The sequence below is a fragment of the Oncorhynchus keta genome, chromosome 25 (genome assembly GCF_023373465.1).
Source record: "Oncorhynchus keta strain PuntledgeMale-10-30-2019 chromosome 25, Oket_V2, whole genome shotgun sequence".
Taxonomy (NCBI): domain Eukaryota; kingdom Metazoa; phylum Chordata; class Actinopteri; order Salmoniformes; family Salmonidae; genus Oncorhynchus; species Oncorhynchus keta.
The window spans coordinates 6,724,173-6,740,180 of record NC_068445.1 but is presented as its reverse complement, the minus strand read 5'-3'; the positions used below and the strand labels follow the sequence as shown (position 1 = coordinate 6,740,180).

The following is a 16,008-nucleotide window of genomic DNA, read 5'->3' as shown; positions in this document are numbered from 1 at the left end:
TAGCCCAGTGCCTGTAATCCATGGGTTCTGGTATGTACGTACAGTCACTGTGTGTACGATGTCATCGATGCACTTATTGATGAAGCCAATGACTGATGTGGTGTACTCCTCAATGCCATCGGATCATATTCCAGTCTGTGCTAGCAAAACAGTCCTGTAGCTTACCATCTGCTTCATCTGACCACTTTTTTTATTGATCACTGGTACTTCCTGCTTTCATTTTTGCTTTTAAGCAGGAAGATATAATTATGGTCAGATTTGCCAAATGGAGGGCAAGGGAGAGCTTTGTATGCGTCTCTGTGTATGGAGTATAGGTGGTCCAGAGTTATTTTTCCTCTGGTTGCACATTTAAAATGCTAATAGTAATTTGGTAAACCGGATTTAAGTTTCCCTGCATTAAAGTCCCCGGCTACTAGGAGCACCGCCTCTGGGTGAGCGTGTTCTTGTTTTCTTCTTGCGGAATACAGCTCATTCAATGCTGTCTTAGTGCCAGCCTCTGACTGTGATGGTATGTAAACAGCTACAAATAATACAGATGAAAACGCTTGTTAGGTAGTGTGGTCTACAGTTTATAATGAGAAACTCTACCTCAGGCGAGGAATATCTCAAGACTTCCTTAGATATCGTGCACCAGCTTTTGTTTACAAACATACATAGACTGCCACCGCTGTTCTATCCTGCCGGTACATTGTTTAACCAGCCAGCTGTATGTTTGATGTTTTTGGTATTAAAACAGTCAAAAGGATTCCTAGGACCATTTCCGAGATGCTTTGTGGCTACAGGATAAGGTCCCCCCTCCCCTGTGTGTGTGTGTGTGTGTGTGTATGTATATATATATATATATATATATATATATAATATTTTTAATTATTAGCTAATCTGATCGTAGATCAGCAGTCCTACTCTGAGACACTTTGTTAATACTGGCCCTGATCTCCTCTCAGTCTCCCATTCCGGTCCAAGAAAGCCACATACAGTTTAAGTCGGAAGTTTGCATACACCTTAGCCAAATACATTTATACTCAGTCTTTCCCAATTCATGACATTTAATCCTAGTAATAATTCCCTGTCTTAAGTCAGGTAGGATCACCACTTTATTTTAAGATTGTGAAATGTCAGAATAATAGTTATAATAGATTTATTTCAGCTTTGATTTCTTTCATCACATTCTCAGTGGGTCAGAAGTTTACACACACTCAATTAGTATTTGGTAGCATTGCCTTCAAATTGTTAAACTTGGGTCAAACATTTTGGGGAGCCTTCCACAAGCTTCCCACAATATGTTTGTTGAATTTTGGCCCATTCCTCCTGACAGAGCTGGTGTAACTGAGTCAGGTTTGTAGGCCTCCTTGCTCACACACGCTTTTTTAGTTCTGTCCACAAATGTTCTATAGGATTGAGGTCAGGGCTTTGTAACGGCCACTCCAATACAGTGACTTTGTTGTCCTTAAGCCATTTTGCCACAACTTTGAAAGTATGATTGGGGTTATTGTCCATTTGAAAGACCCATTTGCGACCAAGCTTTAACTTCCTGACTGATGTCTTGAGATGTTGCTTCAATATATCTACATCATTTTCCTGCTTCATGCCGCCATCGGTTTTGTGAAGTGCACCAGTCCCTCCTGCAGCAAAGCACCCCCACAACATGATGCTGCCACCCCCGTAATTCACGGTTAGGGTGGTGTTCTTCGGCTTGCAAGCATCCCCCTTTTTCCTCGAAACATAATGGTCATTATGGCCAAACATTTCTATTTTTGTTTCATCAGACCAGAGGACACCAAAAAGTATGATCTTTGTCCCCATGTGCAGTTGTAAAATGTAGTCTGGCTTTTTTATGGCGGGTTTGGAGCAGTGGCTTCTTCCTTGCTGAGCGGCGTTTCAGGATTTGTCAATGTAGGACTCGTTTTACTGTGGCTATACATACTTTTGTACCGGTTTCCTCCAGCATCTTTGTCCTTGTTGTTGTTCTGGGATTGATTTGTACTTTTTGCACGTTCACCTCTAGGAGACAGAATAGAATGAGTCTCCTTCCTGATCGGTATGACGGCTGCGTGGTCCCATGGTGTTTATACTTGCATACTATTGTTTGTACAGATGAATGTGGTACCTTCAGGCGTTTGGAAATTGCTCCCAAGGATGAACCAGACATGTGGAGGTCTACAATTTTGTTTCTGAGGTCTTGGCTGATTTATTTTGATTTTCCCATGATGTCAAGCAAAGAGGCACTGAGTTTGAATGTAGGCCTTGAAATACATCCACAGGTACACCTCCAATTGACTCAAATGATGTCAATTAACCTATCAGAAGCTTCTAAAGCCAGAATATAATGTCCTGGAATTTTCAAAGCTGTTTAAAGGCACTGTCAACTTAGTGTATCTGGAATACAGTGAATTATAAGTTAAATAATCTGTCTGTAAACAATTGTTGGAAAAATTACTTGTGTTATGCACAAAGTAGATGTCCTAACAGACTTGCCAAAACTATAGTTTGTTAACAAGAAAGTTGTGGAGTGGTTGAAAAACAAGTTTTAATGACTCCACCCTAAGTGTATGTAAACTTCTGAGTACATACGTGGTGGACAGTATAGTAGGCCAGCAGGACAGAGGATAATAGACTGAGTGTAAAATAATGTTCTTCAGCACGTTGGATGCCATTATTGGTGAAATGTCAGAACGATTCAGAGAACGCAACAGCCAACTGGTGGAGGCTGTGTGTACACTTGACCCAGAGCCACGACTTTCTAGGTTGAAGCTGAGTTGTGTCGCTCGCCAGTTTTTACAGACTGTAATCGCCCACTCTGGCTGGTTCTAATGAGGACAAATGGACCGCACTTGATATCTTGCAACAATTCTCTGAAACTAGTTCCGCTATGCCGACCAAGCTTCCTGCACTGAAACATGCAGGAACTCGCTTTCCACTTTGACAAACATGTTCAGTCAGTAGAAGAAGCATGCTACACCTGAGGTAGGTTCAACTATTCCAACTGGCATTTGAGGGGGATCTTCCAATCAGATTTGGGGGAGAATGGAATGATTGATTACTCAAGAGGTTCCACAGAGCATCAAAGAGGCTGCAACTCTTTTGAAAGGTAAGATTGTTTTTTATCAACCAGCTAGATTGAAACAAAATCTTGCTTTAGGGCGCTGTCCACGTTGCTGATAGAGCGCAGAGGAGATTTCATGCCATTGAACCTGTACACATGCTTCCTCAATGTCGGACGTCACTCGCACACATGCACTGGTGTCTCTTGCTGCTGTAACTAGCTGTTACGCGCCAATGGAGATGGCCGCTTCGCGTTCACCAGGAAACTATGCAGTATTTTGTTTTTTTACGTGTTATTTCTTACATTGGTACCCCAGGTAATCTTAGGTTACATTACATACAGTCGGGAGGAACTACTGAATATAAGAGCAACGTCAACTCACCATCATTACGACCAGGAATATGACTTTCCCGAAGCGGATCCTGTGTTTTGCCTTCCACCCAGGACAATGGATCGGATCCCAGCAGATGACCCAAAACAATGTCGCCGTAGAAGGGGAAAACGTAGCGTCTTCTGGTCAGGCTCCGGAGACGGGCACATCGCGCACCACTCCCTAGCATACTGCTCGCCAATGTCTAGTCTCCTGACAACAAGGTTAGCATTCCAGAGAGACATCAGAGACTGTAACGTTCTTTGCTTCACGGAAACATGGCTCACTCGAGAGACGCTATCGGACTCGGTGCAGCCAGCTGGTTTCTTCACGCATCGCACCGACAGAAACAAGCATCTTTCTGGTAAGAAGAAGTGCGGGGGTATGCCTTATGATTAACGAGACGTGGTGTGATCATAACAACATACAGGAACTCAAGTCCTTCTGTTCACCTGATTTAGAATTCCTCACAATCAAATGTCGATCGCATTATCGACCAAGGGAATTCTCTTCGATTATAAGCACAGCTGTATATATTCCACCCCAAGCAGACACATCGATGGCCCTGAACGAACTTTATTTGACTCTTTGCAAACTGGAAACCACATATCCTAAGGCTGCATAATTTGTAGCTGGGGATTTTAAGAAGGCTAATCTGAAAACAAGACTCCCTAAATTCTATCAGCATATCGATTGTGCAACCAGGGCTGGTAAACCCCTGGACATTGTTATTCTAACTTCCGCGACGCATATAAGGCCGTCCCCCGCCCTCCTTTCGGAAAAGCTGACCACGACTCCATTTAGTTGCTTCCAGCCTATAAACAGAAACAAGAAGCTCCCTCTCAGGTCTGTTCAACGCTGGTCCGACCAATCTGATTCCACGCTTCAAGACTGCTTCGATCACGTGGATGTTCCGCATTGCGTCCAACAACAACATTGATGAATATGCTGATTCGGTGAGCGAGTTCATTAGAAAGTCCATCGGCGATGTTATACCCACAGCAACGATTAAAACATTCCCAAACCAGAAACCGTGGATTGATGGCAGCATTCACGCAAAACTGAAAACGCGAACCACTGCATGGAAACATGACCGAATACAAACAGTGTAGCTATTCCCTCTGAGTCACAATTCAACAGCTCACACAAGAGGTATGTGGCAGGGTCTACAGTCAATCACGAATTACAAAAAGAAAACCAGCCCCGTCGCAGACCAGGATGTCTTGCTCCCAGACAGACTAAATAACTTCTTTGCTCGCTTTGAGGACAATACAGTGCCACTGACACGGCCCGCTACCAAAACATGCGGACTCTCCTTCACTGCAACCGATGTGAGTAAAACCCTCGCAGGGCTGCAGGACCAGACGGCATCCCCAGCCGCGTCCTCAGAGCATGCGCAGACCAGCTGGCTGGTGTGTTTACGGACATATTCAATCAATCCTTATCCCAGTCTGCTGTTCCCACATGCTTCAAGAGGGCCACCATTGTTCCTGTTCCCACAAAAGCTACGGTAACTGAGCTTAACGACTACCCCGTAGCACTCACTTCCGTCATCATGAAGTGCTTTGAGAGACTAGTCAAGGACCATATCACCTCCACCCTACCTGACACCCTAGACCCACTCCAATTTGCTTACCGCCCCAATAGGTCCACAGACAACGCAATCGCAACCACACTGCCCTAACCCATCTGGACAAGAGGAATACCTATGTGAGAATACTGTTCATCGACTACAGCTCAGCATTTAACACCATAGTACCCTCCAAACTCGTCATCAAGCTCGAGACCCTGTGCAACTGGGTACTGGACTGGTGGTGGTGAGGGTAGGTAACAACATCTCCACCCCACTGATCCTCAACACTGGGGCCCCACAAGGGTGCCGTAAGGCTCTCCAGAGGGTAGTGAGGTCTGCACAACGCATCACCGGGGGCAAACTACCTGCCCTCCAGGACACCTACACCACCCGATGTCACAGGAAGGCCATAAAGATCATCAAGGACAACAACCACCTGAGCCACTGCCTGTTTACCCCGCTATCATCCAGAAGGCGAGGACAGTACAGGTGCATCAAAGCAGGGACCGAGAGACTGAAAAACAGCTTCTATTTCAAGGCCATCAGACTGTTAAACAGCCACCACTAACATTGAGTGGCTGCTGCCAACATACTGACTAAAACACCAGCCACTTTTATAATAGAAATTTATGTAAAAAAAATGTATCACTAGCCACTTTAAACTATGCCACTTTTATGTTTACATACTCTACATTACGTATCTCATATGGATATACTGTACTCGATACCATCTACTGCATCTTGCCTATGCCGTTCTGTACCATCACTCATTCATATATCTTTATCCCTTTACACTTGTGTGTACAAGGTAGTAGTTGTGGAATTGTTAGGTGAGATTACTCGTTGGTTATTACTGCACTGTCGGAACTAGAAGCACACGCATTTCGCTACACTCGCATTAACATCTGCTAACCATGTGTATGTGACAAATAACATTGGATTTGATATGCTTGCCGTTTCTGATATCCCATCAACACCCCAGCCACCACCTGTCTGGGTTTTGTGTTTCTCTTCCTTCAGGGGATTTGATATAGCTCACTGTCTGTAGTTATTATCATCTTCATATGACGCCTCACTCTGGCAATGAGCTACCCTGAAGGAGCAGAGCTCTAAAACGCCAACACTATGCATCGTAATCCTTTCTAATAAAGGGTTAAACGGATGCAGTGTTTCTTTTCTGAATTGGCTTTAATGTTTCAAACCCTCATTCGTTTGAATTGAGGCATACATTTTTCTATTTTTAACTTTTAACATTCATTTAGGAATTTAGAGTGCTATATTGAACATGGAAGAGAGCAAGGCTATATCTATAACTACATTTGGGGAAAATGCAGATATCAAATCGAGAGCTTGGGATAAGGTTCTGATGCTAAATAATTTTGCACTAACCTAATGATGGCGTAGCAGCAAGACGTGTTTGTTTTTGTCCTGGGTTTTGTCCCGTGTAATATTCCATTTTCAAATAAAATATACCTTCCTGCAACCCGCCTCACTCAACGTGGTACGGATCTGCTATTCTTTTTAGACCTTATAACTGCAACTAATAACTAGCGTCACAACTCTGGACGGTTCTGACTTAGAATACGTGGACAACTATAAATACCTAGGTGTCTGGCTTGACTGTCAACTCTCCTTCCAGTGCCACATTAAGCATCTTCAATCCAAAGTTAAATCTGGAATCGGATTCCTATTTTGCAAAACAAAGCCTCCTTCACTCATGCTGCCAAACATACCCTCGTAAAACTGACTATCCTGCCGATCCTGGACTTCGGCAATGTCATTTACAAAATAGCCTCCAAAAAAACTCAGCAAATTGGATGCAGTCTATCACCGTATCATCTGTTTTGTCACCAAAGCCCCATATACCACCCACCATTGCGACCTGTATGCTTTCGTTGGCTGGTCCTCGCTACATATTCGTCGCCAAACCAACTGGCTCCAGGTCATCTGTAAGTCTTTGCTATAAAGCTCCACCTTATCTCAGCTCATCACCTTATCACCATAGCAGCATGCGCTCCAGCAGGTATATTTCACTGGTCATCCCCAAAGACAACACCTCCTTTGGCCACCTTTCCTTCCAGTTCTCTGCTGCCAATGACTGGAACGAATTGCAAAAAAAAAAATCACTGAAGTTGGAGACTCATATCTCCCTCACTAACTTCAAGCATCGGCTGTCAGAGCAGCTTACTGATCGCTGCAGCTGTACACAGCCCATCTGTAAATAGCCCATCCAACCAACTACCTACCTCATCCCCATATATATATATTTTTTCTGCTCTTTTGCACACCAGTATTTCTACTTGCACATCCTCCTCTGCACATCTATCACTCCAGTGTTAATTGCTAAATTGTAAATACTTTGCCACTATGGCCTATTTATTGCCTTACCCCCTTACTTCATTTGCACACACTGTATACAGATTTTCTATTGCGTTATACACTGTTGTTTTTGTTGCACTGGTTTGCTTTATCTTGGCCAGGTCGCAGTTGTAAATGAGAACCTGTTCTCAACTGGCCTACCTGGTTAAATAAAGGAGAAATAAATAAGAAACACAAAAAATGCATGTTAGGCTTCAAAGTAGGCTTGGGCGATATACCTCACATACCGTATACTGGGGTATTTGGAAATAGCCACAGGTTGGTTTTTCAATACAATAAATGTGGCTGAATGGAAGCAAATCCCCGCAGAAATGTTCCAACATCTAGTGGAAAGCCTTCCCAGAAGAATGGAGGCTGTTATAGCAGCAAAGGGGGGGACCAGCTCCATATTAATACCCATCATTTTGGAATGAGATGTCCAACGAGTGGGTGTCCACATACTTTGGGTCATGTAGTGTAGGCCAGATATTTCAAAAACACTCAATGATCTCAGAGTATTTTGTGGTATAGCGTGATTATATAACCAGAATTGAACTCCAATGCAACCCCCCCCTCCCCCCCTAAAAAAATGTTTTTTGCCCGCTCATTTATGATGATGTTATTGGTCAGCCAAATTACCGTGGTCACTGTTCATTTGAATAGCAATGATGACAGTTTTTTTAAAGACAAATGTTCTCCTCTCCTCTGCTACAGACTGCATGTGCTGTTGCTGCAGGAAGGGGAGCGTTGCCTTGGCAAAAAAAAACACTAATTTGACAACACCTTGCTTGTTTCAGCAAGGAACAACAAAGTTTCATCCCATTGTAAATATAATCGCGGAAATGGACTCAACCACATGAATACCTGGCCATCCCATCCTCTGTTTGTGCCCCCCCCCCAAAAAAAACCTGATCCGCTTTTCTACATTGGTGAATATTCAATTGGTCCTGGCACAACTGGAGACAGACAGTGGTGGTGATAGAAATCAAATGAAGCTGGTGTTTTGGTACATCTGTGGCGCCTCGATACATTTCCCCAAATGTTTCCAAGCAGCGCCCTCCTCTGGATGAGGGGAGAAGTGCTATTGAATTGGTATGGATAATCAAACGCTCATCCAGGCTCCTAACAAAAAGCACTCTGAAGTGTGCAGTCGTTCACTCCCTCAATTAGTGCTAATTTACATCAATCCAAATGCTATTTAAACTATAGGGAGTGAGCAAGTGCATACTTTGGGTAAAAGTGTAGAGAATCAAAAACCAGCCCAAAAGTGTTTCATGATGTTATCAGTAAATTGCTTTCAAGGAAGTATTAGTGTCACTGTCTTTACATCTTTCAATCATGGGAAACCTTCAAAATGGTCTCCAAGTCCATCCAGAGACTAAGACAAATTCTAAAACAAAACAGGACTATAAATTGAAAAGCTCTATATTTCCATCATCAATATTGCCTCGTATCTTTGAACAGTCTCTCTGTCTTCATCACAGTAGTAACTACTCAGGAGGACCTCAGCTGGCTTCATTACACATTCAGAGAACAGAGAACCCCCCCATGTGTGTTAGCGTGGCAGAAGCTATTGTGTACATTAGACAGATCCCAATGAATTATAGGCTGATGTTGAAGACACTGTCTGTTTTATCTCTGGACCACAGTGCCCTGGACATGAATAAATCTAGAGCTAGGGGAGAGAATTGGCAGCACTGTGAAAGCGTGGGTGTGTCAGCTTAAAGACAAGATTCGTAATCTATGCATGAACATGAATTTTGAACGTGAAAACAACAAGTTCATTTGTGATGTGAATCATAACGACATTGTCATTGCTAATGTTCTGTGCGTCTGCCTTCTAGCATGATAAACCTACAAAATGCCTTGGTGAGCTCAGAGGCTAGTTTGTATTGAATGGCTTCAATAGTCTTCTTCTGAGACAAGATGACAGACGTAAAATACACCTACATATAAAGCCATACATCGCCGTGTCAACACAACGGGAATTAAACAATTGCTTATTAACGAAGCAAAACATTCAAAGAAATGGAGAGCTTGGGACTGACTGATTGGCTTTAATGTCCCGAACCCGTATTGGTTTGAATGTTGCCATACATCTTTATATTTTATTATTTTGAACATAACATTAATTGAACACCCCCCTCCCCGCCGCCAAATTCTACTACATCCCAGAATTGAAAGAATTTAACAATATTCTTATTCTGGAGAATGTGTAAACGGTCAGTGGAGAAGCCAGCTATGACCCTGTCCGTTTTCTTTCATGTTTATGACCTCATGAAAGACAATACAGCCACATTACACTCTGTTTATACAGGTTCCTCAGTTATGAGCCTTGCATCTAATTATTGTGTAAAATGAATGATGTAATGTGATATTTAGTCTTCTAAATGAGAGAATGGTTTTCATAAGTAAACTGATGCTCACTCAGTGGCCATGCCCAAGTGCATAGATATTGGTTGGAAATGATGAACCAACCCCTTTTCTACATTTCTATAAAAGCCCCCGTGATGAAAATTCACCTCAGTTCCAAATAACGGGAGGACTTGTCCTCCACTTTGAAAAGGGCTAATGTCAACTATACAGGCTAGGAAACAAGAGAGCTTGCTCCACACGTGAAACTCTGAACTATTGATCACTCAAGAAGACATTTGTCCTAGATTACAGCCTAGAAGACTGCAGCTGGAAAGATAGCAAATCTAGTACGAGAACACTGACCGACGCGGAAGAATCTCAACAGTGAGATGAACCTTTCAAATCACGTGAACGGCGACTGGAAAAACCAGAGCCTCACATCAACTATCGAAGCCAGCTTCACGTAGTAAATACACAATGCATTACTTTTCCGAATGAGCGATCGTTAGTGGCATATGTATTTATGTGAGAATAGCTTCCCAGGTCTGATAGAGACCCATGTCCCTTTGTCTTCCTTCTAAAACCCCTTTCTCTTCTCTCTGAATCTATTGTGTTATAACCAAGCTGTTTTTGTTTAGTCCACTAGGGACGGTATTTACTGTATAATGTTACTATGTATTGTATATTCTTTAATTGTTTAATTTGTTTGGAAATAAATAAATAATTGAGCCAATTGGTGTATGGATGATTTATAGCAGAGGCTAGGTTCATGAAGATAGTACCATTTTTGGTTGTCAGGCCCTGACCATAGAGAGCCCTTGGTTCTCTATGGTATAGTAGGTCAGGGCGTGACTAGGGGTAATATAGTATATGTATTTCTATGTTGGTGCTAATGTGGTTCCCAATTAGAGGCAGCTGTCTATCATATTTTAGGTAGCTATTTCCCCACCTGTGTTTTGTGGGATATTGATTGTTTTGTTAGTGTGTTTGGGCACTACGTCCTCACGGTCTTTGTAAGTTTTACTTAAATAAATATGTGGAACTATACTCAAGCTGCACCTTGGTTCGATCATTTCCCAAATCGTGACATTTACAACATTCAGATGACTGACGGAAGCTAATAATAATAATAATAATAATTCATTAATAGAAGACTAATTGATCAGATATTAAAATATCTGAAGTTAAATTCTGAAAATGATGACTATAAACCAACCATTTTCTGTGGTGCCCTGACTTCCTAGTTAATTAAATGTACATGATTAACTAATCACGTAATAATGATTACAGAGAATTGATTTGATAAAGTAAGTCTTCACATTTAATAAGTCAGAGACACGACAGTGCTATATGGGTAGAGAACATTTAACAGAACTATATAAATAACAATATGTTGACAAATGCAGATAGTCCCAAGCTCTCAATTTGATTATACTAAATAATTGTGCACTTTCTTTCCCCAATTATGGTGTGCTCTGATGAACACAACCCATGTTTCCAATCCATTGGGACAGGCTACATTCATGCAGCCTCCAATCAATAGTCATAAATCCTCTTCATCACCATTAAGACAGACTGGGACCGTGTCCGAATAACCATACTTCTATCCGAAATAGTAGGCCGTTTGAGTGTGCGAAAAAAATACAGTTTTATAGCATTTGACATTTACAAATCTAGTATACTTTAAATGCCCGGATGTCATAATCATTTCAGCTTTGACAACTGATAATCAACTGTCAATTATACTGAACAAAAATGTAAACACAACATGCAACAATTTATAAGATTTTACTGAGTTACAGTTCATATAAGGAAATCAGTCAATTTAAATAAATTCATTAGGCCCTAATCTATGGATTTCACATGACTGGGCAGGGGTACAGCCATAAGTGGGCATAGGCACACCAATTTGGCAGCCAGGCCCAGCCAATCAGAATGGGTTTTCCCCACAAAAAAGGTTTTATTACAGACATAAATGCTCACTAACAGGGATGTAAACAAATGTGAGTACAATGAGAGAAGCTTGTGTATATGAAACATTTCAGGGATTTTTTTTATTTCAGCTCATGAAACATGGAACCAACACTTTAAATGTTGCGTTTATATTTATTCATTATAGATATGCGCTACAGAAATTAACGAATAGCGGGAAACGAAAATCGCACATGACACTCCGTATGCAAAAAATAAAACGTTTTATAGGATGTACATTTTGAAAATCGAGTATGCTTTAAAAATATGCCAAGAAGTTATCCTCATTTCAGCTTTTAATTCACAGCACACATTTCTGTAATTTCACAGCCACAATGCATCGGAAGAGTTCTCTCTTCAAGTAAACAGCAATGTGGAAGATAGCGAATAGAGAAGCTTCTGCATTGTTCAAATTTAAGTAGTTTGTCATCCTTAAAAGGATCACGGCTATTTCATCGTACATCAATGAAAACAGATTTGTAACCTGCTGCCTGCAATGCCTTTAGCTAGCTACGTGCTTTAGTAGGACTAGAAGTTATAACTGTTCGAACAAACTTTAGCGACATGGTTACTTGCCATTGACGAGTAACAACTTTATATTTAACGTTAACCTAGCTAGCTGTTTGTTGTAAATACCAGGGCTTGTTGTCAAACTGTTTCAGGGTTTGATGACAACACCATACATTTAATTCAATGGTGAACAAGTCACGAACACCTGTTCAAATGCCACAACAAAACGGTTTTGAGTAAGTCATGTGGCCACAGCTAGCTCTCTGGCCACTGCACTATGCACTAGCTATAACGTTAGTAACACGGTAACCGACATTTACATTTTTCCTGTGTTTTCCACAAGCACATGAAGTAACCAGCCAAATAGAAAAAGTAGCCACCGGGCTTGGTGGGGTAAATCACTTTACCTAAAATAAACTAAACTCAGCGAGCAGCTTGATGGGCGCTTCTTTTTGCTCTGGACAGTTTACACGTGTGCTGTGTGATGGCATCAATTAATGTACTGCTAGAGAAGTTTAGACTTGCGGGAGTGTGGTGGTGCTTGAACAACAGCAAATCATATTGCTCAAATACAAATAGCATAACATTTACATGTGTGGTTTTCAATGGTAGACCATGACAGAGCAGTTAAATGTTGAACTGGAATGCAAAAATGCGCGGAAAAGTTAGTGGCCATGATGGGATCAACTGTTTTTCTGTCCCCGGGCCAGCGCGCCATCATTAACGTTGGACCCTGCACGTGAAAGAAAATAAATGAACGTGCCAGAAAACAATAGGCTAAGTTGATTTCCCGCTTGGAAAACTCCAAGCGGGCAGTCATGTGCCTTCTTCCATGTAAGAATGATGGAGGCCACTGTGTTCTTGGAAACGTTCAATGATGCATAAATGTTTTGGTAACCTTCCCCAGATCTGTACTGACACAATCCTGTCTCAGAGCTCTACGGACAATTCCTTATACCGCTTGGTTTTTGCTCTGACATGCACCGTAAACTGTGGGACCTTAAATAGACAGGTGTGTGCCTTTCCAATCAATTGAATTACCACAGGTGGACTCCAATCAAGTTGTAGATACGTCAAGGATGACCAATGGAAACAGGATGCGCCGGAACTCAATTCCGAGTATCATAGCAAAGAGTCTGAATACTTATTTAGCTAAATAACGTATTTATATTTTGTATTTTTAATAAATATGCAAAAAATGTCTAAACCTGTTTTTGATTTGTCATTATTGGGTAGTGTGTATATTGAGGGGAAAAAGTATAATACATTTAAGAATAAGTCTAACGTAACAAAATGTGGAAAAAGGGGAAGGGGACTGAATATTTTCAGAATGTACGATATACCTTCCGTAATATTATTAGCCTACCTCTCTCCAGTGTCGCTTCATTCTTTCCTCGCATTCAACATCTATTCTACTGACATCCTTTAATAATACAGGACTCTAATTAGATGCAGAAGGCTTTCACTTATCTTCAAAGATTGAATGGTTATCGGTCTGAATAAATAACTGATATATCCTACCGCCATCGCATGCTTACTCTTCTTTCAAACTACCCGTGAGTTCTATTGGCTGCCGTATTTAACATTCAGCAAACAAAGAGCTTGTGTCCCACTTCGAACAGTGTATTGGTATAAGAAATGCTAAACAATTATGTCCAGCAAGCTATTCTAGTCTAGCTCTTCCTACATGAGACTCCAAGAGCTAAGGAGCATTTAAAACTTAAATGTAAATGTAAAAAGAGGCCAGAGGAGCACGTGCATTGCGCATAAGCTTTAGGTCAGAAGCTTATTAGGCATAACCCATCGTTAATTAGCTATATTACCTAAAGAGGTAGGCTAGGACATACACATATCAAACTAGACCAGGATTATCTATTTTGGATACAATTTGAATGGAGTTCGAGAGAGAGAGACTGCGAGAGAGTTCTAGAACGTGCACTGATTTAAAAGCAACAATATTCGAGTGATAGGCTGTTTTAAAACTCTGTGGCTGCAATAAAAAAAAACAGCCTTTAAATAAATTAGATGTGCATTCGGCATTTGTATTACTGTAGCATAGGCTATTCTGCAGCATATTTGGGCCTACCTGTCACAAGAAAAAAAGTTACCATGAGATGATAGGTCTACATGCATTGTGAACTGCTCTCCATTACTGAGTGTTGATGAATCATCATGCAGAGTCCGTAGAGAAGCCAGATTTAGAGATTGCATATAATTTAACAGTTCAAATCAAAGTGTCACGTGCGCCGAATACAACGGGTGTAGACACTCTTACAAGCCCGAACCAACAGTGCTTTTAAGTTTAAAAAAAAAAAAAAAAGTATTATGTAAACGATAGATAAGAAAAAGAAAAAAAAAGTAACAGTAGCGAGGCTATATACAAGTGGTTCAGGAATCTTATGGCTTGGGGGTAAAAACTGTTGAGAAGCCTTTTGGTCCTAGACTTTGAGCTGAGAGCAGTCCATGACTGGTGTGGCTGGGGTCTTTGACAATTTGTAGGGCCTTCCTCTGACACTGCCTGGTGTAGAGGTCCTGGATGGCAGGCAGTTTAGCCCCAGTGATGTACTGGGTCATACGCACTACCCTCTGTAGTGCCTTGTGGTTGGAGGTCGAGCAGTCAGGATGCTCACGATGTTGCAGCTGTAGAACCTTTTGAGGATCTGAGGACATATGCCAAATCTTTTCAGTCTCCTGAGGAGACTATATATTCAGATGAGAATATGTTTTGTCGTGCCCTCTTCACGACGTTCTTGGTGTGTTTGGACCATTCTCGTTTGTTGGTGATGTGGACACCAAGGAACTTGAAGCTCTCAACCTGCTTCACTACAGCCCCGTTGATGAGAATGGGGGCGTGCTCAGTCCTCCTTTTCCTATAAGTCCACAATCATCTCCTTTGCCTTGATTACGTTGAGGGAGAGGTTGTTATTCTGGCACCACCCGGCCAGGTCTCTGACCTCCTCCCTATAGACTGTCTCGTCGTTGTAGGTGATCAGGCCTACCACTGTTGTGTCGTACCTGGCCATGCAGTCGTGGGTGAATGGGGAGTACAGGAGGGGACTGAGCACACACCCCTGATGGGCTCCTGTGTTGAGGATCAGCGTGGCAGATGTGTTGCTACCTACCCTCACCCCCTGGGTGCGGCCCGTCAGGAAGTTCAGGATCCAGTTGTAGAAAGAGGTGTTTAGTCCCAGGATCCTTAGCTTAGCTTTGAGGGCACTATGGTGTTGAACACTGAACTGTAGTCAATGAATAGCATTCTCACATAAGTGTTCCTTTGTCCAGATGGGAAAGGGCAGTGTGGAGTGCAATAGCGATTGCATCATCTGTGGATCTGTTTGAGCAGTATGCAAATTGGAGTGGGTCTTGGGTTTCTGGGATAATGGTGTTAATGTGAGCCATGACCAGCTTTTCAAAGCACTTCATGGCTACGGACGTGAGTGCTACGGGTCTGTAGTCATTTAGGCAGGTTCTTGGGTTCCAGTTCCATTTCACACCATGCTGTACGTATAAATATATTTGTGTAATTTACCAGTTTGTCGCAGTTGCTTATCCTGGGAAAGGGGAGGGGTTTGGGGTGGTAAATATCAGTAACCCGGGTTCCCGCCATTCAACCTTAACGTGAAGGAGTGTGAGCTGGAGTGGCAGCTGTCACCTGGATGGGTGAAAAAGAAGTGGGAGGACCTTAAGCAAAAATACACATATGTATGTTCTCCTGATATTTATTGCTGTGCTTGGCTAATAACATTCCCTGTTCTCTGTTCTCTCCCTGAGTGACAGGGCTTGGTTAGCTGCATGCAGGAGAGATGACTGAAGAAGTAAACAGTAAAT

At 42.1% G+C, this 16,008-nt stretch overlaps 1 protein-coding gene across 1 annotated transcript in view; it reads right to left on the bottom strand.

Annotated features, from left to right (window-relative positions):
- The window catches only part of LOC118358042 (disabled homolog 2-interacting protein-like), a 119,381-nt gene that overhangs the window by 80,559 nt on the left and 22,814 nt on the right, over positions 1 to 16,008 (bottom strand). The gene's annotated exons all lie outside the window — the stretch shown is intronic.